Consider the following 20,389-nt stretch of genomic DNA (forward strand, 5'->3'; position numbering starts at 1 on the left):
TCCTGGTATGTACATAACAAAGTTTAGCATGATGGCGGACTAGATACATTTACTCATTTCAGACAACGAAAACAAACAGACAAACCTGATGCGCAAGCAATCAAAAAATGGAGGGGGTGGTAGTACAGAACTTGGTGGGGGTAAAAACAAGAAACAAAAAGAAATGGGGTACGAGAGAACAGAATTCAGCATAAGGGGGAAAAAAAAGGACGACGAAGACTTGGAGCGCCAGAAATGTCGGAAGAGTGGGTCACGTCACAATAATATTAAATGCACAGAAGACACACACGCAAAGTTAATACATTTTGTGATCGTCGAAAATGGCACTAAATTACATAACGATTGGGCCATAATCGATGTCGAAACAAGGACACAAAACACGAGAGAAATTACGAAGAACAATTGGTCAGGCAGCATTTGTCTCATGACAGTGTCAAATGAACATTATGAATAAAATGTAGAGGCTCATGTACGGAACATGCCTGTTTGTCTTAATAAATTCTTGTACAGTTATGAATATGGTCTGATTGACATTCCGGGAATATTGCGGGATGCCTTTCAATAATATTTCAATAAACTTATAATCAGTTATCAATTGACAATAATCGTACATCTCTACACAAGGGTCAATGCAACAAATAGTGCTCAGCAGTCTCCCTTGGGTAACCGCACTCACATTTGGGGCATTCCTTGAGGTGCCGCTGACATAAATCAAAATTCAAATCACTCATACCAATACGCAGTCTGCAATTATGGACTTTTTCAAATCTATCTCCAAAATAATAATGACATGGTACTTTAAAATCAACGTTGATTGCAGTAAAGTAATTGACTGACAATTAGTAGGGTTGTATGTGGGGTGCCTAAAATTTGAACTTTTCTTATTCCCGAATATTTTTTGTGGGCGCAGAAGCACGGGGCAAATGGTATTGTTTTTTTCTGGAGGGGGATCAGACAATATAAAACCAATTAGAGGCCGAGTTGCCTGACAGAAAGGCCAATTCTAGCCCCAGTCCATGCCGGTTACATGTAATTAGCTATGCACACATTTGAGATCGATACCCAACCTTACTGAGCATCAGTTCTTTGCGTTATTTTAATTTTCTTGTTTTTCTTTAAAATAAAAAAGGGAATGGTTTTATTGATGTCATTTTATTATGTCATTATCTAGTCAGCATAAATGACTTTTGTGGATACAGGAGAAAGTGTTAAAATGTGAAGATTTCAAGTGTGGTTTGTGGTCATCTGCTCAGTTGACCACTTAAAATGTTGTTTCATTTGATGATACGTTTTGTTTGGTGTTCCCGCTTGAATGTGACAGTAAGTTGTACAATGTTACTCTGTGTGTGTGTGTGTGTGTGTGTGTGTGTGTGTGTGTGTGTGTGTGTGTGTGTGTGTGTGTGTGTGTGTGTGTCATGTGTGTGTGTGTGTGTGTGTGTGTGTCAGTGTGCGTGCGTGAGTGTGTTTGTGTGTGTTGGTGTGTGTGTGTGTTTGGTAACCGGCTTTGTACAGCGGGACCACCTTATTTTTTCATGTATTTTTATTCATTCTGCAGCTTTATTAAATAAACTGCCCATTTCAATCACAACTCTGGTCTGGTCTTATTGTCAGTGTTGCATAAATGATTGTATGTGAGCTTGTGAACATACAAAGAAAAAAGAAAGAAACATTCTGTGTCGAAATATCTTGACTAAAAATCAGGCGGAAGACTACACCTGTTGCATTTCCTATTATGCTCAGGCAATTATAACTGAGGGCGGAAGCGACAATGATTCGTTTTCCCCCCAGATAACATTAATTTGTAGAGACGGAAAAGGAACACGCACATTCTGGAACTGATTTGTGTAAATAACTGAGAGGGTGTTTTGTCTGTTTTGTGAAACGGTCCTCACACATTTGCAAAGTTCCACAGTTAGGCAGCTGAATTAAAGCATTACATAATGCATAGTGTAAACTCTAGGCCCTACTTCAAGGTCTTATTACTTCAAGATGCATACACGTGCTGTTGTATCTGTTAGTGCTTGCCGGACACCAGTGCTGATTAAAATGGCTTAGATTGTTACTAATTTGAAACTACAGTATGTCCTTTTACGCGTTGTGGCAACTGAATTTTGTTGGTACCGATGATTTATACAAAGACTTTTATCACAGGTTTCTTCCATATCAAACATTTATACTTACCTTCAAGTTCGAGTTTACCTTTACTTTCACGAGGAGAGTCTGTGTGTGTGTGTGTGTGTGTGCGTGCGTGTGTGCACGCTTAAATATTCTTGATTTTTGAACATAAGCAGTTTATCTGTCATAGAGTTGTGTGTGTTTTCATGTCTGCGTGTTCTTTTCCCCCTCCTTCCTCCTCTCGGCAGTCCGGCTTCAGTCATTTTATTCCTCCCCTCAAAGCAGAAAGCAGCATTGTGTTAATGTTCAGAACTTTGCCAGGTTTTTTGTTTGTTTGTTGTGCTTCTTTAATTTAGGTTTGTTGTTTGTTTAAAACACTCAAACATACGCACACATCCACTTTTACTTTTTAAGTTATAATAAGTATTGCATTCAGCCACGGTTTTTTTCTCAGTTGATATTCTGATTTTTGCCATTTTTTTGTGTAATTTGTTTTTGTTGTGCTTGTTTGATGTAGGTTTGGTGTTGTTTGTCGTTGTTTGTTTAACACACACTCAAACACACACTAACCAGACACACACACACACCACCACCACCACCACCACAAGAATAGGTTTACACTCACTTTTTCCTCCACGTTTTAATTTTGGCAATATCATTAACCCAGGATTGCAAAGCAGGGATCATTTGTCAATTTCATAACAACGTACATACAATTTCAGCTGGTCACTTCAATAAAATGTGCATCATCACAGGTTTCTGCTGGAATGACAGTGTCTTATCTGTCAACACAAAATACACACACACAAAATGAGTGTGATGCTGTATGCCTCCTAACAGATCCTAACTTCACCCTCCAAACCTCCCTGCAGATGTATGTTCTGTGCACAAAAATAACCTTTTAAAATATACAAAATGCAGACGACATTTCTACATTTGTAGTTGTGCTGCAGACCTGTTTACCCCCATAAGTGTTTTGGAGTAATGCTCAGCCCCAAAAATAGTAATCCTGGTACAAAAATAGTAATCATCCAGCATTCGTCGCCAATTACAACGCACATGACAACTGTGTCTGCGAAACGCAATCATGCACATATATCCATCATTCACAAACAAAACACATCAGTCAGTTTTTGTAGTCATCATAATGTCAAAGAAGATTACATCAAAAGCACATGCATCACTGATTTTTTTTCTTTTGCTCGTAGTAGGCCTTTTTCAGTGTGTCAAGCGCTTCTCTACTGTACTTGCGCTTGCTGAAGGTACTGAACTTGTCAAATTCAGGTGCACGGAGCCCCTGGGGCTTTTAGTCATACCTCAGGCAGCTATCTGTTAGAAGAACTACCAAGTTTCATTGACTTGCACCCAAAGAGTCAAGAACTGCGATTTTTTTACGAATCAATTTCGTACTCGGACCCGGCTGGTCTTGACCTATTTTTGGATCTAAATTTAGATCAGGTAGATCACCACATCATGCACAAAAAGACACGTCACTAGCAAACTATGTCAGACATCATCATGAGTTTGTATAAAACAAAATGGAGGCCGGAATCACTCAGTTGAATCGAACTCCGACCAAACACCACGTAATAACTAGGTTAATTTATGCACTCGCGTGAACAAGAAACTGTCGAGCTTCATAGATGTCATCGTTGGGTAGTTTTGGGTTTGTTTTACTACCATAGGAGGATTTTTGAACTGTAAATGCACTCAGCTGCAACAAAAACGCAAAACGAAGGCTGTAAGCTGCACTGTGCCTTTAAGTAGCTCAACACAATGATCGCAGCCCAGGGTGCTAACACAGTTTGGAAGGTCAAGGTTTTATAGTATGCTTCCCTAACGGGATCTTATAAAAAAGCTAAAACATTTACCACTGAAGAAAAACCATCTCTGAACAATTCAAAATTGTCACACTACTAGTTTTACATTTTAAGGATCTTGCCTAGTGCACATCTTTTTATTATGAAACATTTGTATTGTAAACAAAAGAAAACACAATGTCTTGTGATCTGTAAATGTTCTTAATACAGGGAACTTTATACATTGTTCAAGTGAAGTACTGTACAGCCTATTTAGCTTGTTCATTTTCTCCCTATAATCTGCTACAATTCAATAAACTGCTGTAAACTTGTGTGCCCTTAAAGTAGATTTATGTCCTTCTGTGTGGGCACCTTCTTCTTCTTCTTCCTCTTCAGTGTTCACATTTGGATGTGTGCTCTCTGGCCAAGTCTTGTTGCACAGGGGTACGGGTGGCAAGAAAAGGCCACCCTCTCAGAACGTGTTGCAGAGTCTGTTCTTCCTACCCTAGCCACAGTCGCACGCTGTAGGTGCAAAACCTATCCTTTTGATGTGTACCTTCAGACAGCAGTGTTCTGTGCAAAGGCGAAAGATGGCTGTCTGTTCTGCGTGAGTAAGATGGGGCTATGGTCTTGAATGAGCTGGTAGCTGTCTGTCTTAAAAAAAAAAAAAAATAGACATCAAAGAAGCTGCAGCACCAGCCAAGTGTTGACTGTTTTCTTTATGCGTAACCTGGTCCTGGCAGTAGCTGTTGTCCATCTGTAAACAAGCAAGATCATTATTATAATATATTGATGGTGTATTTGTTTTACCCAAAAGACGATTAAAATAACATTTAATTTTTGTTTTAGTTATGTGGCATACATGCAGTGGAACGATCATATCTTGTGATATCTTCCCTCTGAGAAAAAAACTACTATTCAAAATGTACTTTTACATACTTTTTTGTTAACTTAGGCTTTTGAAGATCCACATCCAATCCTGCCACAATGTAGGCACAATCATAGGCTAAAATTGTCAGGGTTATTTACCATCGAACTGTCCTCAACATTCTATGCTGACACACACACATGCACACACACATAACTTGACTTCACTTAGGAAGGTTATGTGATGCTTAAATCATTTGTCTTGCCACTAGTTCATCACAAGTAACCACTGTGTTTATTGCTGGTATGTGCTTAAATGGAGGGATAGTCTTATCCCATGGTAAAAAAATTTTTTTTAACAAAAAGCCTGGCAGGTGATGTGAGATGTGAGCCAAACTGTGTTCACGAAAAGCAGCCGGCCTTTAATAACACAAAGCTGCCTCTGTACACAATTCTGCTTTTACACATGCTATCCCTTAACTTGGATTCATACCAAAAATCAAGCCTGGTTTCATAGGAAACAGTCAGAATGTTGATTCAGCATTTAGAATGATAATCTTATTTCATGTACACGCCTTGGCAAATCTGACAATTAAGTAAGCAGAAGTTTTCTTCACGGGACGGATTTGCTCATTTTATTATGTAGCAATGCACTTCACTTGGTCACATACACCCCCCCCCCCCCCCCCTCTGTGCACAGTGATAGTTTTAAACAAGGAATTCTGTAAACACAGGGGTGGTCAAATACACCCCCCCTTCCCTCTGTGCACAGTGATAGTTTTAAACAAGGAATTCTGTAAACACAGGGGTGGTCAAATACACCCCCCCCCCCTTCCCTCTGTGCACAGTGATAGTTTTAAACAAGGAATTCTGTAAACACAGGGGTGGTCAAATACACCCCCCCCCCCCTTCCCTCTGTGCACAGTGATAGTTTTAAACAAGGAATTCTGTAAACACAGGGGTGGTCAAATACACCCCCCCTTCCCTCTGTGCACAGTGATAGTTTTAAACAAGGAATTCTGTAAACACAGGGGTGGTCAAATACACCCCCCCCTTCCCTCTGTGCACAGTGATAGTTTTAAACAAGGAATTCTGTAAACACAGGGGTGGTCAAATACACCCCCCCCCCCTTCCCTCTGTGCACAGTGATAGTTTTAAACAAGGAATTCTGTAAACACAGGGGTGGTCAAATACACCCCCCCCCCTTCCCTCTGTGCACAGTGATAGTTTTAAACAAGGAATTCTGTAAACACAGGGGTGGTCAAATACACCCCCCCCCCCTTCCCTCTGTGCACAGTGATAGTTTTAAACAAGGAATTCTGTAAACACAGGGGTGGTCAAATACACCCCCCCCCCTTCCCTCTGTGCACAGTGAAAGTTTTAAACAAGGAATTCTGTAAACACAGGGGTGGTCAAATACACCCCCCCCCCCTTCCCTCTGTGCACAGTGATAGTTTTAAACAAGGAATTCTGTAAACACAGGGGTGGTCAAATACACCCCCCCCCCCTCTTCCCTCTGTGCACAATGATAGTTTTAAACAAGGAATTCTGTAAACACAGGGGTGGTCAAATACACCCCCCCTTCCCTCTGTGCACAGTGATAGTTTTAAACAAGGAATTCTGTAAACGCAGGGGTGGTCAAATACACCCCCCCCCCTTCCCTCTGTGCACAGTGATAGTTTTAAACAAGGAATTCTGTAAACGCAGGGGTGGTCAAATACACCCCCCCCCCTTCCCTCTGTGCACAGTGATAGTTTTAAACAAGGAATTCTGTAAACACAGGGGTGGGACTCTCTTGTGATGAAAAAAGAGGAAATCCCTTTTTTTCCAGGGGGTTCGGGGGCACGTTACCCCGAATTTTGGTTAAATGGTACATTAAAATCTGTGCAATCTGACAAAAAAGACATTCTCCACACTCCCCAACCTCCCCCCCCCCCCCCTCAAAATTACTATTAGTTATCAGGAGTTTTCAGTCAGCACAATTTAACTCTCAAGCCTCCAGTGTTCTGTTTCATCTCCACGTCTCTCCAAATCATTCAGTCAACAAGTCATAGATATTGTAATGAAATGTGACGCGGAAAAATAGATTACTCCAGCAGAATTCGTAAGTTGTGTCCGCGGAAATCCGCGGAAAAGTCCCACCCCTGAAACAGCACTGCATGGTGCCTTTTCCAGAAATAAATTCATCAAAAAATGTCAACTCACAACAGCAAGAGTCAGTGTGTCGATTGTTCATATGTGACAAAGTTGAGGGATGAGCTTATCCTATGTTAAAGCCTGGCCAGAACTGAGACGGTGACGAGAAGTAGTGTGCCTATAATGACACAATGCTTTCTTCGTAAGCAATTAGATTCAACATCTCAGATCTGGTCAGGCCTATACAAATGCCATCTCTCAACTTGGTCCATACAAAAATCATGAGCCTGGCTTAATTCTGTACAGAGTGGGAATTTGTTTTTCTCTTTTTCGAAATCCAAAATAAGCAAAATCAGGTCTTAAAATCAATCAATCAATATGAGGCTTATATCGCGCGTATTCCGTGGGTACAGTTCTAAGAGCAGGGATTTATTTTATCTTTTTATTTTATGCAATTTATATCGTGCACATATTCAAGGCGCAGGGATTTATTTATGCCGTGTGAGATGGAATTTTTTTTACACAATACATCACGCATTCACATCGGCCAGCAGATCGCAGCCATTTCAGCGCATATCCTACTTTTCACGGCCTATTATTCCAAGTCACACGGGTATTTTGGTGGACATTTTTATCTATGCCTATACAATTTTGCCAGGAAAGACCCTTTTGTCAATCGTGAGATCTTTAACGTGCACACCCCAATGTAGTGTACATGAAGGGACCTCGGTTTTTCGTCTCATCCGAAAGACTAGCACTTGAACCCACCACCTAGGTTAGGGAAGGTGGGAGAAAATTGCCAGGGTCGAACTCGCAACCTCTCGCTTCCGAGCGCAATTGCGTTACCACTCGGCCACCCAGTCCAAGTCCAAATGGAGCAAGTCTTAAAATGGGAGTGAATTTACAGATGTTATGAACAAGAAGTCTGCGAAAACAGGGTCATTAATAGGAAGGAGTCTTAGATTGGGGTGTCTTAAAAGGGGCAGGGGTGGAGGCCACTGTAATGACCATGAAATACCGTACTTTCCGGGTCATAAGGCGCGACTTTTTTCCTTGAGTTCGACCCCTGCGTCTTGTATAACGAAGCGCCTAATCCGTGTATGAAATACGAAAAAAATCAAAGAGACCGCTTGAGTACCAGTCAAACAACTTGTGATAATGCATGTTTCAGCTACTAGGTACTGCCCTGCCTTTGATCTGGCCGCACACACAGATTTCCACTCTGTTAAACTCGGTCATTGACCCCTGGGAAGAAGGTCGTGTCTTTTAACAAGGCCACCCAGCTATCACAATGCCTTTGGTCACTGACCCCGATGCAGGAAGTGTTTCCTCTCTCAGATATGACAGGGGAACCACCTCTCATGGCAAAAACTGGGTCATTTTGGTGCGCCCTATTGGCCCCCTGCGTCCAATGGGTGACTGGATTACATTTTTTTTTTTAAAAGAAGGGGGTGCGTCTTAGATAACAAAGCGCCTTGTCACCCGGAAAGTACGGTAATCAAAATAATACTATCAGTCATCTTATTCTCTACCAAATTTTTAGAGGTCAAGACAATGATACAGATTATTTACTTGTGTCACTGTTAGTGTCATTCTATGAATAACAGACCGATAGAAAGAGAGCTCTGTGTCTTGTACCTGGGTTCGTGCTCAGTTGCTTGAAAATGGACTTGTCAGAGGTTCTTCTTCAGCCTTACACCAGCCTACAGCGGTAGCTTCTACTTCACCAAACTTTGTTCTGAAACAAAACAAATAAAACACATCTTCAGGGTCAAGCATATGTATCAAATCATGATCACACAATTAAACCTTCTTCTTTGGTCAGTACTATTGAAGATTTGTTAATTGTTTCTTGTTCACAAAAGCACTAATCAAAAAATTGCTCCAGGGGCTTGCAACGCAGTACAATATATTACCTTACTGGGAGAATGCAAGTTTCCAGTACAAAGGACTTAACATTTCTTACATACTGCTTGACTAAAATCTTTACAAACATTGACTATATTCTATACAAGAAACACTTAACAAGGGTAAAAGGAGAAACAGAATCCGTTAGTCGCCTCTTACGACATGCTGGGGAGCATCGGGTAAATTCTTCCCCCTAACCCGCGGGGGGTTGTACAAGATAATGAAATAGAGTGAATTTTGAAGTGCATTCATAATTAAAGCCCAATCATGTGGTTTAACCTACCTAGTCTTGAAAAGCCTGTCCGAGGAAACAGATCAAGCACCCTTCCGCAGACCTTCCTGACGGAAGAGTCTTGGTTGTAACCGCTCACTTTCTAAAGTAGTCCATAAGCAGTTCCATGTGCCTATGTTATCACTGTAACCAGCTCCTTTGTGTACCTGTGATCTGGATGAGCTGCAACACATAAAACTTTCATATGAACACTATGTCAAGTATACCAGTTAGCATCCATCAAACACTGACTGACTGAGGAGCATCACAAGATCTGTTCTAAGGAGGTAACAACTATTGTCACAAAGTGTTTATGATACAGCTGCAGGCACATGGCACTGAGTGGTCAATTGGTGAGGGGGGGGGGGGCAGAAGTTCTGCTCAGTCTTGTCTGCTGATACTACACTTTGTGGTGGTGTAAGGCAGGGAATCACACCCCAACCACTGGCCCCGCCCACCTGGTGTCGAGTGCCTGTGGATACATCAGTCCCAGTCATGGCTGGCCCCCGGTTGACAACTGCCATGTACGTCATGTACGGGTACATTTACTTTGCAGTACAGATTAGTTTTCAATAGCAATGACATCATGGACGCACACCTGCCCAACGCAGACAAGGACAGCAAAATCAGGGACCAAACGTGATAAAGAGTAACTAATCGTCACAAACATCAAAATGCTTTGCATTTCTTGACCAGATAACAATCATTTCTGGGCAATTGAAGATTATTATTCCACCTACAGGCTATCACCCCCATGGCTGTTACTTGTAACACATTTCATTTCTTAAAATATGTTTTGTAAAGTAATACTGTAGTTAATAGATTTCTCTGAAAGGCACATTCCTTCTCATGAAAACAATTTGGCTCACCGTCTAAGATCTGGTCAGGCTTTAAAATGGGATAAGACATGATCTCTTAACTTGTTCACATACCCACAATGAACGGTCTGGTTGCTCTCTGCGCCAAGTGCGATTGTGTTATGAATAAATGCTGTAAAAGCTACAACTGTACTAGCTCATTTAAAAAAAAATCACAAAATGTCACTTCACCACAGCAAGCAAACAGTGTGTTTATTTCTGGTATAGAACAGACACACACATACACACACACACATACACCAAAGCAACACAAAAGCCCAAAACATGCCTACCATCTAAATGAGGAATCCAGTTCCAACTGTCTTCTGCCAATATAACACTGCCAGAGACACCATGGTGTAGAAAGTCAGTTTAAAGAGAGACTACCTGAAAGAAAAATGATACAATAATAATAAAACACCCAGTGCAATAGACATACTTGCTCGTTAAAGGCTTACTTTACCATGTAAAAACATTTTGCTTCACAGTCTCAGATCTTGTCAGGCTTTTACTTGGGATAAGATCATCCCTCTACTTGGACGAATAGCAACATAGATCAGCTTGAATGCTCTCTGTGCAGAGTGGTTTTTGTTTGTTTGTTAAAGAATTAGTTTTGTTAACAACACTGGTACCTTTTTGTGAAAATATTTCATCACACATTTTAACTCACCACAGCAAGCAGTCACTGAATATATAATTTTTTGTATGTGGCCAAGATGAGGGATTCCATGTTAAAGCATAGCCACATTATACTGTAGTGACAAGGCAAGTGGGCCTTTAAACTGTAAACTGATATATATTGTGCATTTTGACTTCTTCATAAATTATAACCCTGATGCAGGCAGTCATCAGTACATGTAGTGGTTTAGTCCCTTGAATGAGAAAAGAATGACTTTGCAAGAAAGAAACTCGGAGTCAAAGTCAAAATACCCTTTATTACAAACTATAGATTCCACAGGGTTTGAAGTTAGAAAGCTCTGAAAATAACTCTGCTATTTGAAATTGACTAATAGTATTAACTTATACCGCCATACATGATACACATGTACAGACAAATGAACTAAGGCTTGTGAAGATCTATCCATAATCCTGCTACACAAAGACACAATCATTCAGAGGTTGAAATTGCCAGGGTCATTTTCCATCCCCATGTAGCCTGGATTTAATTACTGGCATGTTTTTCAGTTAAAGAGATGTGTCACTCAGAATGACAGGAGATGGTTCACTCAATGCAGAGCATAATATAACATTGATTTCTTCATGCCATCTGATTTGCAGTTGAATTCACAGGGCGAGAAAAATTCTAGACTGTCCTCAACATTCTATGCTGACTGTAAATTGTAATTATATAATACACACCCTAGCTAACTGGTACACTAATCACTTGCTCTGGCTTACTTCTTTTTCCAACATAATAAATCTGTTATTTGTACTTTAGCCTTTTGTGGTAAAATATTCTCATTACCACCAGTTGCACTCACAAGCTATTGCACTAGTGTATTTTGGAAATGATCAAAGGACTTACTTGTGTTCTACAACAGCACCATGTCAGTGTTGCGGGAAGAATGAGGCAGGGCTTGGTAATAACTGAGACCTGCAAGTAAACAGAACATATTTAGAATCCCAGCATGTGTTATAATGGAAAATTTCCTAGATAAATTTTCATTTAATTAATATACTTACCCGAATCACATTAGCATTGAGTCACCTGAGATGCTTATCACTGAAAAACGCTTACCCGGCTAAAAATTTTAAAGGGAAGCAACCCCATCACCAAAACGAAAGTGAAAGTAGCTTGGTAATGGGCCAGCACACTGGGAGTTACCTCCCATACGGGTGTGTGCCACGTCACTTCCTCTAGGAACACGTGCCTATTCTCATACGGCTTTAAAAATCTTAAAACCATACGCGGGGCAGGTGGGAGGGAATACAGTATGTGATTCGGGTAAGTATATTAATTAAATGAAAATTTATCTAGGAAATTTTCCATTAAATAACATATTCTTACTCCGAATCACATTAGCAGATAACATCAACAAGGCGGTGGGCTAGAAATGAATCAAACCTCACCATCAAGTTCTGGACAGGAACTGACCTGCTGCTATGAGAGCTGGAAGGCCTCTGGAGCCATCCTGTCGAAGAGCCGAGACGTCCCGAAGATAAAAGTTTATGAAAACATCTTAAGAACGCCAAAACGCAATTGACAGCACCTCCTCTAGACATCTGGAGCGCAGTACTGCCAGAGAGGATGCCCACGCCCTCATTTCATGGGCTCGGGCCGAGTCAAGTGGCAAGGAGGGCATGACCCCCCCCCCTCTTTGTGTGACTCCACTCATAAGCTTGCTTAATGAGCGAGGACACCCACCGGGCCAACGATACCTTCGACAAATTTTACTCGCGCCTAGAAAAGGGCGAGATAAACAGCAACTTCTGAGAACTAGACCGAAACGGCTGAGTCCGGGCTAAGTACAGACGAAGAGCCCTCACAGGGCAATTGACCGAATCAAGGTCATCCGGGGCCAACGCGCTGATCAGAGCCTTGACTCTAACCAGCGGAGAGGCCTGCCCCGGAGACTGATTCTTGGCCAGGAAATCGGGCCGGAAACGCAAAGATGCGGAACCGTCCGACTAAAAGGAGATATCTCCAGGCTGACCCGACAGGGCGTGGACCTCGCTACCCCGTCGGGCCGTTGCCAACAAAAGAAGAACCAGCGCTTTGCGAGTGACATTGAACAGAATGGCCTCGCTCAAAGGCTCAAAATCCGCAGAACGTAGAAATTCCAGGATTAAAAACAAGTCCCACTTGGGAGCGGGCAAACGAGCTTTCGCTTCCTTAAGAGCAGCCCTTTTAATGACTGCAGCTATAACGCCCCCGACTCGAACAGACCGACCGATCTGCTTAAGAGTCGCCGAGATAGCGAAGCGCCGGACCCTCAACGAGGAGCCTGAGGCGCCCTGCGAAAACATGAAAGAGAGGCGGTTGGCGACCTGAATAGAGCGCGGAGCCACCGAACTCACCCCTGTAGCTGAACACCAGGCAGTCCATGCCTTCCAGTGGGAAGCATAAACTGACGAGGTGGACGCTCTATGCGAGCGGGCCACCAAGTCCAGACGGATGGAAGCCATCAGGAGAGGCAAAGTGGAGCAAATCTGAGCTTGGAGCTTGTGCACCCTTCTCTGAGAAGGCTGGACAGTCCACGCGACCGTGTCGAAAGACATCCCCAGATAAGTGAATGTCTGTGACGGGGTCAGCTCCGACTTTCCCTGGTTGATCGAGAACCCCAACAAGTTGGATTCTCGAAGAACCATCAGGGTATCTTGCGAACAGCCGCTCTGGGACTGGTTCATGATGAATCAGTCGTCCAGATAAGCCCGCAGGCGGATACCCTAGGACCTCACCAGTGCACAGACCTGTCTCACCACCATGGTGAAAATCCATGGTGCGAGGGACAGCCCGAAAGGGAGTGCGTGAAACTGGTAGATCTGATCTCCCCACCGGAAACAAAGCCATTTCCGGTCGGCCGGATGCATAAGAATGAAAGTATGCGTCCGTGAGATCGATCGAGGTCACCCAGTCTCCTGGGCGGAGAGAGTCTCGGACCGAGGCTGGCGTCTCCATCTTGTCTTTTATCTCACTCAAGAAAGTGTTGAGGAGAGATAAATCCAACACGGGACGCCGTCCTCCTGACGCTTTGGGAACGGCGAAAAGACGCCCTAAAATCCCAGGGAGCTATGGACCCGAACTCTCTCCACCGCGCCCTTCTGCTCCAGGGAGGCAATTTCCGACTGCAAGACGGAACATGCTTCCTGCGAGAAGATGGGCTTGAACCGCGGTGGCACTCGGGTAAGAGGCGCCTTTTCCTCCCGCCAGAGCAGGCGGAAGCCCGATCTCACCACTCCCACAATCCATTGGCTGTCTACTACCGACATCCAACGAGAAAGCGCACGGGAGGGGCCTCCCGCCATCACCAAGGTGGAAGGCGGGAGGGGGGTGAGATCGGGAGCGCTTCATTGGGGGTGTGGCTTACTCCCAGAGCCGCCACACCCCCTCCCCGATGCCATCCTCTTCTTCCTGCCACGTGCGACCGGCAGAGCCTGCCGCTTCTGAGCTGGCTTGAGGTTCGACAATGTCTGAGCCTGCTTTTGCTTAGAAGGCTTAGACTGTTTCACCCCCTGCAGAGTGAAGTCGAGGAACTGACTGTCCTTGTTCGACTGAATCTCCTTCTGTCTGGCATCCATTGCCAGAGAACAGAAGCGAGATTCCTCTGAGACCGGGGAGACTCTCAAGGTCTCCCTAGTAGCCAGCTCCGTGAACTGGGACTGCGAGAGGAAGAGATCCCTCCTACAGAGGACCGCTTGGCTGTACTTAGAGAGGAAAGACGCAATTGTTCCTCATTGACCTTGGCCAAGGCGGTAAAAAGCGCAGAGACATCGTCCGCATTTTGTTCTTCACTGAGAGTGAAAGGAACCAGCGAATCGATCAATGCCCGATCAGAGTCCGAACAAGAGTCTCCGCAACGGAGGACAGTTCGATCTGCCGACGTCCAACCTCCTCAGCAGAGAGGAGGGAAGCCTCAGAAACCGGCAGAACCAGATCAAGCTTGATCGGTTTAGCCAGAAGAGGCAGCAATTCCCGGGGAACCGGAAGGGTAGCCCTAGGGAGTGCAAAAGACGCCAGCCAGCTCTGGCTCTGAGTGGGCAAGCTAAGCTTCCTATTGCCCGTAGGCACAAAGGAAGAGGCTTGAGAAGCCGACGCCACCCACTGCTGAGCTGATTCCGGAACTGGACCAAAAGGAAGCAGTAACGGAACAGGCACTGGCCGAATACCACTCCCCGCATGTGCTGGACGAACCAGCGAATGCGAAAGTTGGTAAGCCACTGACGGAGACTCGGCGAACCGGAAGGAAGAAACATCTTCCTGTGCCGGCCGGAAGTCCGCCATGGCCGAAGGATCGAACGGAGCGGAAGAGTCCGCAGCCACCACCCCTTCGGGGAAAAAACGAGACGCTACTTCCGCCGCGATGTCAAGAACAGACTTGAGCTTCGACGGAAACACGCCCCGAGACTCCTCGTTGACCACTGATGGAGCATCAGAATAGTCACACATGGAACCATGACCAAAACCACCAGTTCCGGAAGCAGAAGCATGCCCTGGCAAACCGGAAACCGGAATGCCTGTGCACGAACATTATCCTGCAACCCAGAACCTTGTGAAGGTAAGGGTAGGCAGGACGACCATCCGTAAAAACCGGAGCTGGATGAGCTGACGTCACTCCCCCATCCGAGTGGAGTGATGCCTGCTCAAGCCTAGGCCTAAATGGCCGGAAGGCGTACGCTGGAATCCACCCTCTGATATCCGAAAGGAAGCACCAGAAGAGGAAGCAGCGTGTCCGGCCGAAACCGGAAATGTAGTCGACGAAACCGCGCAATGCGGAATTGAAGGCTGCACTGGTTGACTTCGTGATCCGGAAGGACCGGAAGTCAGTGAAAACTCCATACTGCCGCAGCCGCCGTAGCGTGCCTGCGTGGACGGATCATCACCTCCGGCGAGTGCCGGTAGTGCAGCCGACAGAACCGCGCAATGCGGAAGCGAAGGCTGCACTGAAACCAAAAACACCAGTTCCGGAAGCAGAAGCATGCCCTGGCAAACCGGAAACCGGAAATGCCTGTGCACGAACATCATCCTGCAGCCCAGAACCTTGTGAAGGTAAAGGGTAGGCAGGACGACTATCCGGAAAAACTGGAGCTGGATGAGCTGACGTCACTCCCCCATCAGAGTGGAGTGATGCCTGCTCAAGCCTAGGCACTAACAGGCCAGAAGGCGTACGCTGGAATCCACCCACTGGTATCCGGAAGGAAGCACCAGAAGAGGAAGCAGCGTGTCCGGCCGAAACCGGAAGTGTAGCCGTCGGAAACCGCGCAATGCGGAAGTGAAGGCTGCACTGGTTGACTTCGTGATCCGGAAGGACCGGAAGTCAGTGAATACTCCATCCTGCCGCAGCCGCCGTAGCGTGCCTGCGTGGACGGATCATCACTTCCGGCGAGAGCCGGTAGTGTAGCCGACGGAACCGCGCAATGCGGAAACGAAGGCTGCACTGGTTGACTTCGCGATCCGGAAGGACCGGAAGTCAGTGAATACTCCATCCTGCAGCGACCGCCGTAGCGTGCCGGAGCGGACGGATCATCACTTCCGGCAAGTGCCGGAAATGCGGCAGCCGAAACCGACTGCCGCCGCTGTTCGATCAAATCCGGGGCCTCGTAGGTTATCGCCGGAAATGAAAGATCAGCATGGTATCGGTCGTGACCCGAAGCGAAAGAGCTGTCTCCCGAGAGAGAACGTCCAGGCGCCTCACGAGGGCTATCGGACCAGCTCTGCTTACCAGCCGCAGCTGAAGAGGGAGGACGCTGCTCCAAACCGGAAATGGAAGGCAAAGACACGGAAGCCAACGCCCGGACGTCACTGCCAGATGCCGGAAACGCCAAACAACTGGCGACGGAACGCTGGAACTCTGCCTGCACCAAGCTGCGGATTTCCGGAACCAGTGTCTAAAACAGAAAGGAACCAACGCACCCTGCACAGGTGCTAACAACGAGGACGAAGTCTCCGTAGTAGAGAACCGGAGCAGACGTAACAGTAGCGCTAGGCGCCGCAAAAGATAGCAGAAGTAGTAACAGCGCAAGGCGCCGAAATAGGTACAGACAACAAAGTGCTACGTTCTTGGTCTGTACAAGTAAAACTGCTTAAGAAGAAGCCTAAGGCTTAAATTTCCCCTTGGGGTCCGACTTGCCACAGCGCTTGTCTGAATCAGACATGCTGTCAAATCCATGTAAACAACACGAAAACATTTTACTGAACGTAAGTCTAAACGACTGAAAACTCAGTAAAAACACACACTTTCGCGTCAACAAATTACGATAGCTACACTTGCCTAACAAAAACAGAGGCACGTAGAGCTACAAACAAAGTCACACGAGCTAGTAAACTAACTCACACAACAAAAAGGCGAAACACGCAAGTAACTGACACACAAGTCAACAACACGTGGCAACGCGAAAAAATTTACTGACACGTAAGTCTAAACGACTGAAAACACAGTAAACACACACTCTTTCGCGTCGACAAAATACGATAGCTAAACTTGCCCCACAAAAACAGAGGCACGTAGAGCTACAAACAAAATCACACGAGCCAGAAAACTAACTCACACAACAAAATGGCGAAACACGCAAGTCACTGACACGCCGGTCAACAACACGTGGCAACGCGAAAAAATTTACTGACAAGTAAGTCTAAACGACTGAAAACACAGTAAACACACACACTTTCGCGTCAACAAAATACTATAGCTACACTTGCCCAACACAGAAAGGGGCACGCAGAGCTACGAGCAAAGTCATACGAGCTAGCTAACTAACTCACACAACAAAATGGCGAAACACGCAAGTCACTGACACACAAGTCCGCAAAAAACGGACAACGTACAGTAACGAAAACAGCGCAAACAACCAACAACAAACGGGAACGAGCTCACCAAACTGAAGGCAAGGCGAGCAGAAAAGCTGGGTAACGTGGCCGGCGGGTGTCACTCAAACACACAAGGTCAGCCACAGAGCGTCAAAAAGTGAACCGTCCTCTCCGAGGTGAAAAAGACGTATGAGAATAGGCACGTGTTCCTAGAGGAAGTGACGTGGCACACACCCGTATGGGAGGTAACTCCCAGTGTGCTGGCCCATTACCAAGCTACTTTCACTTTCGTTTTGGTGATGGGGTTGCTTCCCTTTAAAATTTTTAGCCGGGTAAGCGTTTTTCAGTGATAAGCATCTCAGGTGACTCAATGCTAATGTGATTCGGAGTAAGAATATGTTATTTAATTTGTGTATATTTATTTTATATTATAAGGTCTTACATTGCAATAACAAACACACACACACACATGCACACACTCATTCAATGTGCTCTATGTGCTAAGAATAAGAGTGATTGTTTAATGAATTAACGCTGAAGAAGCTACTAGTTGCTTAAACACATTCATAGCAAAATGTCACTTGATCACCACATCAAGCACACTGTATCTTCATTTCTGGTTGTATACATTGTATGCAAGTGGAGGGATGATCTTATTCCATGTAAAATCCTAGCTCAGCTGATCTCTCTCAACTTGGATTCATACCAAAAATCAGGAGCCTGGGTGTTTCTGTTCAGTGGGCATTTCCCTATTTGTTTTATTTGAATGCATTTCTTAAAAAGAACACTTCCTCTGCATAGCCGTCAGGATGTTGGTTCCACCTTTAGGAATGTGTCTTAGTGGACGGACAATCTTATTCCATGTACATGTTCCATTCCTTCGTGCATTATGTGATTCTACTGTATTTTAGTCATAAACAATGACCTTCATTCTAATAAGAAGAGACGATTACCTTTCACCTCGGACGTGTCAACTCATATTTTGCCGCTGAGTCGGTGGACAGTTGCTGGAAACCGAGTCCGTCGTCACACTTCGGGCTTTGGCAACTAAGTTCACTTTGCGGGTCTTTCCCCTTGTAACACCATACTTGTTCGATCACAGTTTCTTTGTTCATCGGCCGAAGCAGGCCCCTCCTTCGCTCCCGTCTCGGCCACAGTTTCCTCAGTGCAGTCGGGCATGAGAGCCCGCCCTTGAACGCACTCTCCCCTGTACCGCATAGTTTTAAACCTCCCCACCTTTTTAATCTCCCTGTTTGCCGGAGCTAACCACTATCGGTAACAGTGACTCAACCGCAGGACTCTGAGACGTTCGCAAGAACCCAGTCCTCTTCGGAAGAAGATGATGATCAAAGATCATGATGCATTGCCGACGCCGGCCATGTTGAATTAGTGAAAACCGAAACGTGGAAGCGAAACTAACTTATCTTCGGGAATCAATTAGGAAAATTATATGTGTAGTAGGTAGAAAAATGACATTTAATGAGACAGATAAAACTCGGATCAAATGAGAAAGAAAGAACTATCCAAACTTGCAAGCACAGCCGCGGTAGTCCTAAGTACGTACTGAAGTTCCCGATCCATGTTTTAGTCTAACCAGCGCTGTCTCTAGTCTATTGATGCGCAACAGGATAAGAGATACCCTGAGGTTATAAGTGATACTCCCACATACGTTGCACAAGCATAATTTAACGTTACCTTATGTACGGTCCAACCGGTGTGCAATGGGTGCTCTCTCTCTCTCTCTCTCTCTCTCTCTCTCTCTCTGTCTTAAAATGTGTCATCGATTTCACAAAGATCGGTAAGGAAATGGAATTTAACGGTTTTTAACTGCCAAAATTATGTTTTTCTTCTGGAAAAGTATGGAGTGAAAATCAGTTGGGGACAACGAACCTACCCACAAAATTTCATAAATATCGATGAAGAATTGAGATTTAACGGTTTTTAACTGCCAAAAATAAGGTTTTTTGTCTGGAAAAGTATGTCTTAAAATTCAGTTTGGGACAACGGACCCACCCACTAAATTTCATAAAGATAGGTGAAGAATTGAAATTTAACGTTTTTTAACTGCCAAAATTATGTCTTTCTTCTGGAAAAGTATAGAGTGAAAATCAGTTGGGGACAACGAACCTACCCACAAAATTTCATAAATATCGGTGAAGAATTGAAATTTAACGGTTTTTAACTGCCAAAATTATGTTTTTCTTCTGGAAAAGTATGGAGTGAAAATAAGTTGGGGACAACAAACCTACCTTTAAAATTTCATAAGAATCAGTGAAGAAATAGGATTTAACGATTTTTTAACGGCCTTTAAATCATTGGTGATGTCATCATAACCCAGTCGTTGTAGTTGTCGTCGTAGTTGTTGGTGTTGTTGTTGTCATGTTCGTTGTCGTGATTGTTGTTGTTCTCGTGTTGTTGTTGTTGTTGTTGTTGTTGTTGTCGTCGTCGTCGTCGATGTCATTTGTTGTTGTTGTTGTTATCGTCGTCGTCGTCGTCGTCGTCATCGTCGTCGTTGTCAGAGGTTATTTCTAAAGATTTCATTGATAGTCTTTGTTCTCGTCACCAAGACTTGCTAAGAACAAGCTTGGAACAGCAAGAGTTCCAAGAACAAGATTAGAACAACTCATTACATCATTACCAGTACGTCATTTGTATTTAGAACACACTTTAGAAAAAAACTCTTCAGCTACAAACCAGTCACCCTCACATGTCGGAGGTGTTTGTCTAAACCACTTACTGAAATGTTTTGAGGTTTAATGACCATACACATGTTGAACCGGTGAGTGTCTTCCGCTGCTTAATTCGCAAATAACTATTTTATTAAAGTCCGCTTGAAACGCTCAAAGATGAAATTCCATGTTAAAAAGTGACAAAAGTTTCACATTTTCCCGTTGTAACAGCTTCCGATGATATTATATGAAAATTCTGATCCTCTGAGAGGATTCCCCGAAACAAAATCAGTTTGTACGCC

The 20,389-nt window shown here is 44.4% G+C and overlaps 1 protein-coding gene and 1 long non-coding RNA gene across 4 annotated transcripts in view; both read right to left on the reverse strand.

The window, feature by feature from the left end:
- The window catches only part of LOC138964847 (transmembrane protein 121B-like), a 62,796-nt gene that overhangs the window by 21,968 nt on the left and 20,439 nt on the right, over positions 1-20,389 (reverse strand). The window lies entirely within an intron of this gene.
- On the reverse strand, positions 2,995-19,169 carry LOC138964835 (uncharacterized). The gene is made up of 6 exons (XR_011455229.1): positions 18,372-19,169; positions 11,479-11,547; positions 10,247-10,340; positions 9,109-9,279; positions 8,556-8,655; positions 2,995-4,671 (listed from the first exon to the last, which is right to left on the reverse strand). It is a non-coding gene; the product is annotated as an uncharacterized lncRNA (long non-coding RNA).

The sequence above is a fragment of the Littorina saxatilis genome, linkage group LG4, assembly GCF_037325665.1.
Source record: "Littorina saxatilis isolate snail1 linkage group LG4, US_GU_Lsax_2.0, whole genome shotgun sequence".
In the NCBI taxonomy this organism is placed as follows: domain Eukaryota; kingdom Metazoa; phylum Mollusca; class Gastropoda; order Littorinimorpha; family Littorinidae; genus Littorina; species Littorina saxatilis.